This window comes from Psammomys obesus, unplaced genomic scaffold (assembly GCF_907164565.1).
Source record: "Psammomys obesus unplaced genomic scaffold, mPsaObe1.curated_primary_1811, whole genome shotgun sequence".
NCBI classification, from domain to species: domain Eukaryota; kingdom Metazoa; phylum Chordata; class Mammalia; order Rodentia; family Muridae; genus Psammomys; species Psammomys obesus.
In genome coordinates, this window is record NW_026586816.1 from 3849814 (window position 1) to 3864502 (window position 14689).

At 41.0% G+C, this 14689-nt stretch overlaps 1 protein-coding gene across 4 annotated transcripts in view; it reads left to right on the forward strand.

The window, feature by feature from the left end:
* Ralgapa2 (Ral GTPase activating protein catalytic subunit alpha 2) overlaps positions 1–14689 on the forward strand; it is a 259063-nt gene that overhangs the window by 37769 nt on the left and 206605 nt on the right. The window lies entirely within an intron of this gene.

The window sequence follows — 14689 nt, forward strand, 5'->3', positions numbered from 1 at the left end:
TGTAATATCTTAAAAATTATTTTTATGTGTGTAGATGTGGGTGTGTGCCAGAATGTGTGTTTGTGCCGTATATATGTACAGTACCCTTGGAGGCTAGGGGAGTGTGTCGGATCCCCTAGGAGTTATGGATGGTTGTCAGCTGCCACGTGTGTGGTAGGATTGTTCCTGGCTTCTCTGAAAGAGCAGCCAGTGTAGCTCTTAACAACAGAGACTCTCCAGCTTCTTAATAAGTTGTTTTTGACTGGTGGTGCAATTATGATTTTTGTATATCAAAATCTATGTCTGTGTATATAGGCATTCTTTAAACTTGGAGCTGTCTTTGGCTGTGATTTTTTAATTAAATTAAATTTTATTTATGTACATGTGCATAGCTGTGCCACAGACATTCCCCACAAGCATGTGAAGGTGGGATGACAGTCTGTGACAGTCAATTCTTTTTTTACTATGTGAGTCCTAGGGACTGAACTCAGGTTGTCAGGCTTGAGAGCAGTCTTTACCTGCTGAACCATTTTGCCAGCCTCTTGGCACTGTTTCGTTTTGTGTTGTTTGCTTGTTTTGAGACAGGGTCTCTCCATGTAGCCCTAGAACTCTAGACTAGGCTAGTCTTGCTTGAAGAGATGTACTACCACATCCAGCTTTTGGCAGTGTTTTTGGTGTGTTAAACTCTCGCTCAAATATATTTAGGCAAGTGCTACATTGTGAGAACCAGAAGAACTAGACCCGCAGCTGAATTACAAGTTTTTGGTTTTTTTTTCCGTTCTTTTGAGCCAGGGTCTTTCTATGTAGCCCTGGCTGTCGTGGAACTCTCTATGTCGACCAGGCTGGCCTCGAACTCACAGAGACCCTCCCACCTCTTCCTCCTAAGTGCTGAGGTTAAAGGTGTACACCACTGTGCCTGGCTTATAAATTAATAACATTATAAATTAGGAACATTCACTTGTTTACTTGGTATGTGTGCACATGTGCACTTTCACGGTGCATATGTGGAGGTCAGAGGGCAACTTTTGGGAGGTTTTTTTTTATCCTTTTACCAAGTGGTTCTGCTGAGCAAATATAAGCACCTTTATAGACTGAACCACATAACCGACCCCTGGATTGTAAAGTCTGAATGTTAGTTCATTCATAGTTTGAAGTGATGTGTGCATAGTTTACTGTAAGAAGATAAATTGTATGTGTGTGTGTATGTATGGTCTTCTCTGTGAAGGCCAGAAATAAACCTTGGATGTGTTGTTCTTCAGTAATCACTCTTGGTTTTTTGTTTATTTTTGAGTCAGAGTCTCTCACTGGGACCTGGAGTTCTCTGGTTGGGCTGTGCTGGCTGACTAGAAAGCTCCAGGAATCCTCCTGACTCTGCCTTCTCAGCACTGGGATTATAAACAGGCACTACCATGCATGCTTGGGTGGAAAGGACTTTAGTAATTAAGCTCTCTCGCAACCTAAAGAAGAAGAATGTGTGACTGTAAGGAAATGCCAGATGTGCAAACCTGCCTAGAGGGGAGGCTAGGAAAGGGAAACTCTTCGTGGGTGAATTGTGAGGGGCTGTTGAAGTGGAGTTAAATATGACAAAGGACATTTCCAGCCCAGGACTTGGCTTTGGCTGGTGCCCAATTACTGTGATTGCTCTGTTTCTGGTTTGTGGGCTGTTCTTCTTCAGCAGCAGGAATTGATTCATGGCATTATTTTGTCATGCTTATTGTATTTCCTGTGCTTACCATCTAATGAATGGAACCTATGCAAAAAAGTCATTTTTATCAGCAACACTAATTAAGCCCATTGCTTAAATCTGATAACTATCATTTGTTTCACTAATTTCATATATTTCTGTAACAAGGGATGAATTTACTAAAGACTGTAACATATTTTTCATTACAAAGCATGATAAGCCTATGATCCTGACATCCTCTTGTCCCATTTTGAAGACTAGAAGCTGCTATGTAGATATTCCTTCTTGACACTCTTTTTCTCACCTCTGGATACATTCACTCCCCAGCATCTTATTTTCCTTTTAAAAAGACTATTAACTAAATTTGTCATAATGATATATGCCTTTAATCCCAGCACTCAGGAGGCAGAGGCAGGTGGATCTGTGTGAGTTCAAGGCCAGTCTGGTCTAAGTTCCAGGATAGCTAGAGCTACATAGAGAAATCCTGTCTTGAGGTGTGGGGGTTGGGGGTAGGGGAAGGTATTACCTGGCTGGATATTATCAGTGAATAATATCCACAAGCCTGACAATCTGAGTTTGGATTCCCCAGATCCCACTTGAAAAGCCAGATACTGTAGAGCAAGTGTCTAAAATCCCAGGATACTCTTGGAGGGTGAGGTGGGAGATTTACCAGAAGCTCTCAGGCCGGCTCACCTTGTATATGTAGCAGCAAACAGGAGCACCACTGTCTTAATCCAGGTAGAAGGTGAGGACTGACCCCTGAGGTTGCCCTCTGACCTCTGCATGTATGTCGTGGTTGGTGTCTGCGTATGCTACACACACACACACACACACACACACACACACACACACACACCAAACAACAATAACAAAATCCCATTAACCATGGATTCTGTTTTGTGTTGCTCAGCTACTCCTGAGGGGAGGCCTGTGCTGGAATGTGGTTGGCTGAAGAAAACTTATTTTCCTTCTTTTTGCAGCTATCAATTGCAAATAATTTCCTGGTTAGAGCTCTGGGCCCACTTCCCTCCTTCATGCTGGGTGTTTTGTGTTTTATATCTGGTAATTCTAATATCTGAAGTCTTTAGTAAATTAAATGTTAATTATCTTTTTCTATCACAGGGTCTTCTCTTCTTATATATGTTGTGAGATCAATATGAATCACACAGATGAAGTTTTTGTTAAGCTTTGTTTTTTTTTAGATGGATTTGTTTCAGCTTTTGATAGGAATTTGGGAATGGTTTCATTTAGAATTACTTTGTCTTCCTTTGAGGATTACGAATGGGATCTCAGAATGAATATCCAAAACTTCCTCATGGACTAGTCACCTGTCCATTCTAATAATGCTGGCATGGGAATTAACTTTGGCTTTTGTGTTCTTTTGTGCTTGAAGACCATAGATCATTCTTCTATCCCCTTTCCTTTCCCTTTCTTCTGTTTCCTCTACTAATTTTTTTCTGTCTCTTTTAGTTTCTCTGAGTCCTCAAAGCTGTACAATACCTTAAGAGTTATATTTGTTGTTGTTCCTCTTAGAACTAGTTGTCCCAAAGGTGGGAAGCCTTCAGAGGCCTGCATCCTCACCTGCCCACACAGGAAGTTTGATGCCTTCCTTCCTGTTCAGAAACTCAGCACAAGGGAGGGAGTTATTGATGAAACATTACTATTTACAGGGAATGAGTTGCCTATGTAAAAGAACAAATATATATTATTCAATGCTTCATAAAACTTTCACTTTGCATAGTAAATATGAGTGAATGATGAACTTGTGTCTCTTTTGTTTATGCTGCATGTTCCGCTCTAGCTTTACAAGTTACGTTGTGATTTTTATGCTTCTTTCTGGGCACTAAGCAACTTCATTGCTGCTTTCTACATTAGAAGTGGTTTATGAGGGTTCTGAGGTGAATACTTGTCAATGTGTAAATAACTGAGAGAGGCTTCCTTTAGAAGAGGTAGAGTTATTAAGATGCTAAATTATAGAAGTGATCCTGTGCAAGGACATTCTATAAATAAGACATGGATTAAAGGAAGGTGGACAACGAAGAGAGTTACGGAGGCCTGGAGGAAGGATGTGTAGGAGGGCCACGCCTTGCCATGGTGAGGGGCAACGTGGCGGGGCAGCTTTGGACGTGGAAGCAGTATTTTACAGAGTGCAGGCTTCCAGACCGTACGTGGTTCAGTGGAAGTAAGTGACGGGCAACTAAGGTTGGCAGCTCAGGACTTACAGGTTATGTAGGGTACAGAGATGAAATCTGCTCGTCTTTACCTCCATTGGGGGTACACGAATTTGGAGATGACCTGGCTACCTCTACTTTGTGTCACGTAGGATTTTCATTCCCGTTGGTTCATGGAAATGCATATTATCATCCTTGTGTTTTAAAATTGGTTTTATTATTGTGGTTATGACTAAAGTTTTATACTTTTTAAAAAATATTTGTGTATCATTGCTGGATGTTTCTGATGGAGATATAGGACTTCAAAACATAAATTTAATTGCCCTCTTACATTGACCAGAATCTGTTTTACAGGGGCCGTTCTGTTGAATCATTTTCTCCTGGAATAGTTTGTGTTCTAGGTTTGTTTTCCGTGTTGTTGTGGTCACATTAGGGCTTTGATGTACATTCCCAATGCATCTGAGGTTTTAAAGGTTTTATTTTTATTCATGTGTATATATGTGTGTGTACATATGTGTATAATTATCTGTATGGGTTCATGCATTTGAGTGTAGTACCTGCAGAGGCCAAAGCCTGTCAGAACTTCTGGAATTTTTTACCAGATGTGGGTACTAGGAACTGAACTCAGGTCTTCGGCAAGAGCAGTGTATGTTCTTAACTGCTGAGTAACCTTTCCACCTTCATTTCTCAGCTTTTATAGAAGAAAGGTTGGGGGTTCTGTGGAGTTTAGGTGACCTTTCTCAGGTTGCACATTTATCAAGTAGTAGCTCAGGGAATTTAAACCTGTGTTCTTAACTCACAGGTAGTTACCCTCACAGGGAAAAGGGATGTTTAACCTGGTGAGGAACCTGATGACTGGGCCTCAAGTTCATAGTGTCTTCTCTTGAGAACCATCTAGATACAGCCTCCAGGATGTTATTTTAGAGATACCTAGGGTTTGCTTGTTTGTTTTTGTGTTTTTTGTTTGTTTGTTTGTTTGTTTGTTTTGAGACAGGGTTTCTCTGTGTAACCCTGGTTGTCCTGGAACTCATTCTGTAGACCTGGCTGGCCTCTACCTTTCAAATGCTGGCAGTAAAGGCGTGTGCTACCACCACCTGGCCCTAGGATTTGTTTTAATCAGATATGATCAGGTATCCTGATATAAAAATGACTATAATGAAGAAAGAGGTTTTAATTATGCTTTCTCTTTCTTTAGAGTTGGAGGCATGTCACACAGGGTCACAGAGGGTCTCACAGAGGTGAAATCAGCTGGTAAAGAGAAAACCGGTGTCAGGAGCCTTTATTAGGTTTGTAAGAATGGTCAAGGTTGGCCAGGTACAATGGCTTATGCCTGTAATCCCATAGAGGAAGAGGCAGGTGGATCTCTGTGAGTTTGAGGCCAGCCTCCTCTACAGAGTGAGTTCTAGGACAGCCAAGGCTGCACAGAGAAACCCTGTCTCAAAAAACAAACAAACAAATAAAAAACAACAACAACAACAAAAAGCAGCCAAGGCAAGCTGAGCGTACTAAGCAGAATGTAGGGTTATGGAGTGTGAGTCCTTTGAGCTGACTCGAGGCTGCTTGTTCGTATTTGGCCAGTGAGGAGGAAGCTCAAGAGTGTGAGGGCACAAGAATTTGGGGTTGGTTGGTCTGATGCCCTTTCTACAGGAAATTAGCTAACCCAAGGAAGACCATTTCTTTCCTTCATTGAGGCCATAGGTATTAGACTTAAGAATAAAGAAAATAAGAAACTGTAGAGCACTTTCCACCTTGAATGCCATCCTTTCCAGCAGAGAAATAGGGTGATTTACAAGTAGTATATTGTTAAGAAAAAAAGAAAACTTCTTAAACTGATAGAAAGGAATTTCTCACTTTTCCACACCTGATGAAAACACAAAGAGGTTTAATTTATGAAGCCTTCACGTGTTCAAGCATTAGAATTCTACCCACTTGCATCTTCCACCACATTCACACAGAGAGTTTGAAATTACAAAATCACGGAGTTTGAAATTATGGATAAGCACAACACTAATTTTCAGAATCTGTATTCTAAATTTTATCAAAATGATCTCTCAGATTAAAGTCCATTTTAATCTGGCATTATTCTTCTAGACATCAGAACGGGCTTTGTATCATCTGTAAAATGTGGCCAAGCTGGTCTGCCCTTCGGAGTTCTTCATCCTCTGGGTGGCAGGGTGGCTTTCCTCCACATTTGCCTTCGTCCTCCTCTAGAGAAGGGCTCCCCCAGCTCCAGGCGACTTTGCATGGGCTTTCTGCTGTTTCTCTTCTGCCTGTTAGATGATATGCACCATTCTTTGCAGGGGCTTTAACCCTTTTCTTTCCACCACTCTTACTTGCACTGTTCAAACTCACTGAATTCTTCTGCCAAGTGTTGCTGGGCTGAGGGGGTGGGGAGTGCTCATTTGCCTAGTGAACTTGTATAATAAACCATAGTGTGTGACCATTTGTTTGTTATCTCTTAATGTGGCTGTGCCTTAGCCTCTTAACGAGACCATAAAGTTCCCTGGCCCAGGAGCCATTACTTACAGTTCATTGTGTTCCCCACAGTGATTTGTACTTACTAATATTTATTGTTGGATTAAAGTCTCTTAAATTCTCAACCTCTGCATTGTAGTTATTCAGTATTTTTGTGTTAATAGCATTCCCCCTGACACACACACACACACACACACACACACACACACACACACACACACAACTTGCTAGATAAAAGAAACAAGGTCAGAGATGTTGTATTCTAGATCAACTTTGACCACAATAAGCTAGTGACCTTCTTTGCTTTGGTTTCCAGGTCTAAAAGTCAGTGGTGGTTAGGATTGGCTGAGCCTCACAGCCTCTTCCAGGTCTGTTAACCCTTGGAACTGCAATTTCAGCTTTGTTTGAAGTGCCCAAACAAGTCATGAAAAAGTTCTTTTTTAGTATGAGATGTAGTTTTATTCTTTCATTTTGTTCTAAAATTTAAACTGATTTGATTCTGTTTAGCCTTTTAAAATTACCTATTTTATTTATGTGTATAGGTTACTTCTGCATGTAAATTTGTATACCATGGTGTAGTGAAGAAGTTCTGGAGTCTTCACCTGAAAGGTCATTCTTCTGTTAAACACAGGGCTAGATTCACCTTACTGTAGGTCTGTCCTTTTAAGGTGGGGACTTCCAAAAACTAGGGTTTTATTGTAGTAGAGTTTCCTAGGCTTCTTATTAGTCCCAACATGCCATGTTTGTGGCCTTAGCTTTGCTTGACTTCCATGGAGCAAGGAAACATGGCTTCAAAACAGCTTTCTATAAACATAAAATTGAAAAGCCATGCAAATTTTATTCTTTTATTCTCATGCTTGGATGAAAATGACATTAATACCACGGCAAATCAAATTACTAAGTTCTTTTTCTTTCCACCACACCTTCCAGACCTTTCCACCCCTCACCCCTATCCCAAGCTAAAGAATGCAAACTGTTATTCCAGGATGGGGCTCTGTGTCTCTTTTCTGTCCCTCCTTTGGAGGAAGGGAAGCCTGGTCTAGGAAGAACTGAAGTGAGAGGTACATTGCAGCAGGTGAGCTGCACAGTGGGCACAGTTGACGCCTGGTCTTCTTGAAGGTGCGAAAAGGAAGGGCGTGGATAACCGCAGGTCCAGGCGTCTGCTTTCCTTCAGTATGCAGGGTGACAGGAGTATACTCTCTTCCCTTTCTACAGATGGGGGCATTGGGGCAGAGGTGGCAGAGGTGTGCCCATCCAGCTGTGCTTAGGAGTCACTGTATGTCCAGTGAGCCTAGGGGTGCAGGGCGTTTGACATCCCACGTTAGCAGATTTTCATGCTATCCTTCTTCCTTGCTCCTAGCGAGCTGGTGGAGATAGTGGGTTCAGGCTCCTGGTTCTGACTTTGTAATGACTTTCCTGATAGCAGTCACAGGACTTGTCCCAGCACATGAGGTAAGGTGAAACCAAAGGCTGGCTTTAATTTCCCTCTGCTTTGGATTTGAATACCACCCAGTAGCGTGAATGTTGATTTCATTGCTATAATCTCTCCTTGGTGCTTGCATTTACTGGATACTGGGGACATTTAAAACATAGGTCCAGGTCTCTCTCTTGCTCTCTTTCTCCCTCTCTCTCTTTCTTTCTCTCTCTCTCTGTTTTTGTAGCATGGTTATTTTGATATCAGCTTTTGTTTGTGAACTCAACAAACTGGAAGGTAGAGAAAGTATGAATGTTTAGCCTTTTTTGACATAACTTGCTTATTACCTTGTGGTACATTAATAATTTGAATTAGAGCAGTGATGTATGAGGTGAAGGTGTATGTTTCAGTGGCTAAAGTAACCGCCACACTGTTGGACTGTAGCCTTTCATGTGCATTGGGACCCAGAGGTGAGAAACTTGGGATTGGCCCAACAGAATGTATGACTTACTCAGTTCACCTTGGAGGAAGGGATCCTGGAGACAAGATGTTTGTGGAAGTCTGAAATTACATTCTCGTGATTGATTATCTACTAGAGCTCAGCTGCCCTACCCACCCCAGCATGATAGTAGCTGACCTGTGGTAACTGACACCCTCAGAGAAGATCATGTAGACGACAGTTAGGAAATTTCGCACGCACGAATCTTTTTAAGGTAGGAAGAAACCACATTATGATCAAGACATACTGGGAAGACATTCACAATAACAAGTGAGCATGCTGTGTTATGTTAGAACAGAGCACATGGGTACCTACCTGCCCTGGCACATTCAGTCTAGGCAGAACTAGGCACATCCCCTCCTGAGGCCAGGCAAGGCAGCCCAGTTAGGGGAACAGAATCCAAAGGGAGGCACCAGAGTCAGAGAGGCCCCTGCCTCCAGTTGTTGGGGGATCCACATGAAGGCCTGCTGTGCCTCTGCTATATATGTGCAAGGGCCTAGGACCAGCTCATGAGTGCTCTTTGGTTGGTGGTTCAGTCTCTGTGAACCTCCGTGGGCCCAGGTTAGTTGACTCTGTAGGTCTTCTTGTGGAGTTCTTTTCCTCTCCGGCTATCTCAACTATTCCCCCAACTCTTCCATAGGACTGCCCAAGCTTGGTCTAATGTTTGGCTGTGGGCTCTGCATCTGTTTCCATCAGCTGCTGAGTGAAGCCTCTCAGAGGAGTTACACTAGGCTCCTGTCTACAAGCAAAGCAGAGCAACATTAGTAGTGTCAGGGATTGGTTCTCTTCCATGGGATGGTCTACCCCATGTGAAGGGGGTGTGGTGGATTGGGAGGAGAGGAGGTGTTTGCTGCAATCTGGATGTAAAGTGAATAAATAAATAAATTTAAAAAGCTAAAAGAACAGAGCACATCTCCTTTTCCAGTGATCTCACACTAAGGCCGAGAACCTAGTTTGTATGAATTGGTTGAAGAGAGTTGCACAGATGCTTGCTGTCTCGTACATTTTCTCTGGCTTGTTTTTGTGTGATTGTAGAGCCTGGTAGCTATTGGAGAGTGACACCTAGTGTTTGATGTGCATATGACACTGGGAAAGAAGGGCAGAGCTGACTTGCCTGTGGCTCATCCTGCAGGCCTGGGGCATTCACTAGTGAGTTTGACAACATATAGTCCCAAGGTAGCCTATAGGGGTGGTATTCTCTAATCCCGTTGAGGGAAGTTTCTGGGGTGGCAAGAGCTAAGTCACAGCATTTCATGCGGGCTTTGTTATTTCTCTTTAATTGTTTATGAGACTTTCTCAAAGTGAATGTTTTGAAATAATAAAAAAAAAGGCACGGAAAGGCTAGCCAATTAGTTATGCTAGCACAAACACAGGGAGCTTGAAAGACATGGCAGTTTTTAGCTAAAAAGCAAAAGCCTGCATGAAGTGGAGACTAACATGGCAGCTGTGGCTGTGACTGACACCTTTTAGGTGAGTTTCATATGTGCAAACAAGACTCTTCTTAGAGCTGATCTTTCTTCAGGCAAAGCCTACCTTTTACCGAAGAATTTCATGCGACCAGCTTGAGGATTTGTGAGACGTCTAGTGCAAGTGAAAAGATAAGCTTATTTATGAAATGTATCCTGTCTTTGCTTCCAGCGCTTTGAATGTTGTAATGTTAACACATGATGAAAGGTTTTTAAAATTTACCTGTAAGTGCCTAATAGGAATGTTTTTCTGTTTTGTCTGTGGTTCCACATATCTCGCGCTGATGGCTGCCTTGGCCTTCCTGCAAAGCTTCTTGCTGTCTGCTGGAGTATGTTATAACTAGTCTGTAGGCAGCCATCTTCTGCTCTGTCTCTCACCCTTTCCAGAGCTCCTGTTTAATGCAGTCCTGGGTCCCCTTGCCTTCAGGACTGTGATTGCACTCCCAGTGTTCTTCCAAGGGCCCTCCTCATCTGATCTCTGCATCCTCATGCCTGTCGCTTGTCTTATTTTTGTCCCCATGGGCAACCTCTTGGAAGTTCTCAGACCAGCAGAAAGCTTTCTAGGGTGCAATGGACACTGTTTAATCTTCCTGAGATGTCTTCTCCTATAGGCTCAGTCCTTTGTTTTTATTCTTCAGGATTCTGTTCAAGGCATTCTGCCTTTCCCCATTAGATTATAGGTGTCAAGGCAGGGATAGTCTCTTTTGTCTATCTCTGGTCTTTTACATGGTACCTGGCAGAGAATGTGTACTTAACAAGAACATCAATCAATCGATTAATGAGTACTTAACAACATCAATCAATCAATCAATCAATCAATCAGTCATTCAAACACGCCTGTAATCCCAACACTCAGGGATGTAGAGGCAGGTGGATCTCTGAGTTTGAGGCTAGCCTGGTCTACAAAGCAAGTCCAGGATAGCCAAGGTTACACAGAGAAACCCTGTCCTGAACCCCTACCCTCCCGCAAAGGAGGTAATTTAAACCTATACTCTGTGAGTGATCTATTTATTGAATTCATTGTTTTCTTCTAAGTGTGCATACATGCCTTATGAGTAGTTTTCTGTGTTTTATTGTCAAGTGTTATGTGTTTAAAGACATTCTGATGAACTTGGTCTTTTACAGGGGAATTTAACTTGCATATACTTAAACTTTTTATGAAATAATCAACATTTTTGGCCTTTATCTCTGCTTTAGAAAGAGTCACTGGTTTTTGGTTTGTGGAATATACTTTGCAAATTCGAAAAGTATAATTTAAATTTCTTTCATTCCAATAATTATCTTTAAATTAACTAAACGATGTCATCCATTTTTCTTTATATATGAAGAATAAATTGGAGTTTAATAGTAGCCCTGTTTTTTTTTTAACCCTCTATGTCTTTTGTATTTCTCATTTCTCAGCATTTTAAACATTTTATATCTACATTACTTTATTACAATATGTTTTCAGATGCCATTTCTCTTATGTTAAATGATTTGGAAAATATTTTTACTCATACATTAAATGACAGTTATGTAAATACACTTCACTGCTACAGGGTTTTTATGTCTCTATGTTTATTAGAGAATACTTTGATTAATCTTTGTTGCTAGAATGTGAATTATGTACTTTGTTGAAGAGGGAAGATGTGTGGCTGATGCACTTCTAGCTCTTGAACTTCAGATATAAATATATATATTATATGTGTGTTATATATATGTGTGTGCCTACATACTTTTCAAATCATGCCTCCACTCTTTGATCTGTATCCACTTACAGCTATCTCAAGGTAGTTGTAATTTGCTGCAGATACATTTATCAGGAACTGCATTGTTGTGTAGGTCCTGGGTCTGCTTTGGGTCTCTATTGTCCTCACTTTTCTCTGGGTCCTGATGTCCCCTCCAGCAGCCCCTGATCAGTTTGCCACACAGTCCTTTGGAATTCACTGCTGATGAAAAGACCAGTCAGCCTGGTTATTGTTGGTTGATGAATTTACTGCATTTTGTGTTTGGTTTTGCCCTGAATTTACAACTTTAAGTGTATTCGTCCAGGCACTTTTCTTTGTCCTTGTATGTGGTTCTGGGGAGTTGGTGATGTGCAGTGTCCTGGCACATGGGTGATCCGCAGTAGTCTTCATCCATGCTGTCCATGCTTTCTGTCTTCATGTAGTTAATATTCTCTGAATTCAGAAGGTTATTTAATTACACATCTACTTTGTTAGTTTTCATCTCTTCAGTATCCACTTGAGTCTTTAAATCAGAAATGCGAATACCACGTTATCCTTTTCCTTGTTTGTTTGTGAGGAGACATTTCCATTTTTCTTTAGGATGGTCTCCTTTATGGAACCATCATTGCAGCTGCGTTGTACTTGCGATACCTTTTGGCTGCTTTAAGTAAACTTAAGTAGAAATAACCTTTGTCATTAGGATACATTTTTAGGTCCTCATTGATAATCAGGTTTCCAAGATCTTGGTTGATTTCTAAAATGTAGAATGTCTACTATGTCTTCCTTTAAAAATTATGTTTCATATTTATTTTAGATTTTTTTTTTTTTTTACAAATTTTAAGTCTGTTTTTATCATGGGCTAAGACAAATATTGTCTTTTAACCAATGACCTAATCACGTATTGAGATTTGAATGTTTGGAAACATATTTCCATGTCCAGTTCTCTTTACTAAATGCCACCTAGTGCCACCCTATCACCGTTTGTTTGTTTGTTTGTTTGTTTTCCAGTTAGGGTTACTCTGTGTAGCCTGTTTGTCCTGGACTCACTTTGTTGCCCAGGCTAGCCTTGAATTCACAGAGATCTACCTGCCTCAGCCTCCCTAAGTGCTGGGACTGCACTACTGTGTACACTACTGTGCCTGGCCTAACCATTCATTTTATTTCTTAAGATTATCTGTTTATTTTAGGTTTGTCAAGCTTGAATTTAAAGGTTCTAAACAGGTATTGACCACCAGTGAAAATGCTCTGTCTGTTTCAGAGTTGAGTTATTTTTAGTAACTGGTGAGCATCCACCCAACAGTAGCAAAAACGGCTCCTGTATGAGGAAGCGTGGGTGGTGTGCCTCTGGGTTCTGTCTGTGGGTCCTGCTCAAGCCACACTGGTTGTGTGGTCCGGACACCCTCAGAATGCTCTCTTGAAGGGACTGCCAGTTCTCACTCTAAGTTTCCTGCACATTGGTTACTCCCCAGGTCAAGAAGCTAGCATGTCTGCTCTTTTGAGGAAAGGTTTCTCCAGATCTCTAGTCTCACACTGAGCAGGTAGAGTTGCTTATTGTTTCGGGTAGATTAACTGATATGCTTTAGTGTGTAATATCTTCCTCATTCTTTGCTGCTCTACTTTCCATGTGGACTTGAAATCAAATGTGAATCATCTCAGGTCTGCTGCAATCATCTGGTAATAATTTGGAAAAAAGTTTCCCATCTAAATTAAATGAAGACTGGTAGTTTAAAGTTCACTGTATCATCTTATATAAACTCCAGCTTATGTTTCATATTATTCCTGGTCATGCAGGAGGTTCTGAAGAAAAAGTAGCTATGGATAATCAGTTAAAAGAGCGACGGATTCCCTGATGTGCTGATCGGTAGTAATACCTAATTTCGATTTTGAGTGTGCTGTAATGGATTACCATATAGATGCAGCTGAGCACTGAGCATTAAACAGAGTCATGTGTTTTCCAGAAAAGTAATATTTATTCACACCGTGTGGCTTTCTTGAATTTTTTTTTTTATTTTATTCTCCAGTGAAACTACAAACAAGATGTCAATAGCTTATGTGGCATTCACAGCAGTGTAGCATAGAATATCAGCTGCAGTACAAGAAATACCAGATTGCATTTGCCTCACCAAAGGTAGGCTTCATCTGGGACTTCTGAGATACAGGCTTAGCATTTAGACTAGGTAGTTGTGTTTGGCTTTATATTTATTGACCCTCATAGGGTTTAATCCATAAGAAACAGCCCTCAGAGTATTAGTGTACAGAAAGAAGCATAGGAATGGGTATTGTTTCAGCCTCTGAGCTATATTAAGTTCTGTCATTTGGGAATATTCTTTTTAAAAAATTATGTTGTTTGTGTGTGTGGATGCACACATATATGCAAGTGTATGTTGAGTGCATGTATTATGGAACACGTGAAGGTCAGAGGACAACTTTGGTAGTTAATACTTTTCAACCATCATGTAGGTCCTAGGGATTGAACTCAGGCTGCCAGGCCTGGTGGCAAGTGAATTTATTCATTAAGCCATCTCACAGGTCCTTTTAGAAATATTGTTACCTCATGCATTAGATATGTTTCATATCTAAGCCTTAGAGTTTACTTTTTAATATCCTTAAAGGAGACTCGTTTTATTAATCAGAATAATTTTGAGAAGTAGTGATGATTGTCCTGACCTGACCTTAACTGAATTGGAGATGATTTTCATGGTAGACTTGGACAGTCTACTTGATGCATTTCCCATTTTCTCATGTTAAACGGTGCTTTTCTTTGTTATATACTAATTAAAAAAAAAAAAAAAACAACTGAGGAATATCAGTATGTGTTTTGGAAACTGAAAGTATAACTCAGTGCCAGTTTGGTTTTTGTTAAAAGTTAAAAGTCTGGAGAGCAGTATGCATGTCAGACACTAATCTAGATCAAGACAAGATCCACCCTAAATTTTTTTTTTTTTTTTTTTTTATTCAGGGTTTCTCTGTGTAGATTCTTGTTATCTTGGAGGTCTGTAGACCAGGCTGGCCTTGAAATCAGAAAGATCCGCCTGTCTCTTCCTCCCCAGTGCTGTGATTAAAGGTTTGTGCTGCTGTTGGCCACCGCCGCCACCACTACCCAGCTCACCCTGAATCTTTAATTCACCTAGCACCTTCTTGAATAATGGTATCCAAAGCTGAATCCTACCTTGTAGCCGAGAGATTCCCTTGAAGGAGAATGCAGAAGCTGTGTGTTTGTTCAAGCAAAATGAACCCTCAGGAAGCAGGCAATAGAACAGCAGGAGGACCTCAGAGGGACCTCAGTGCAAAGCCA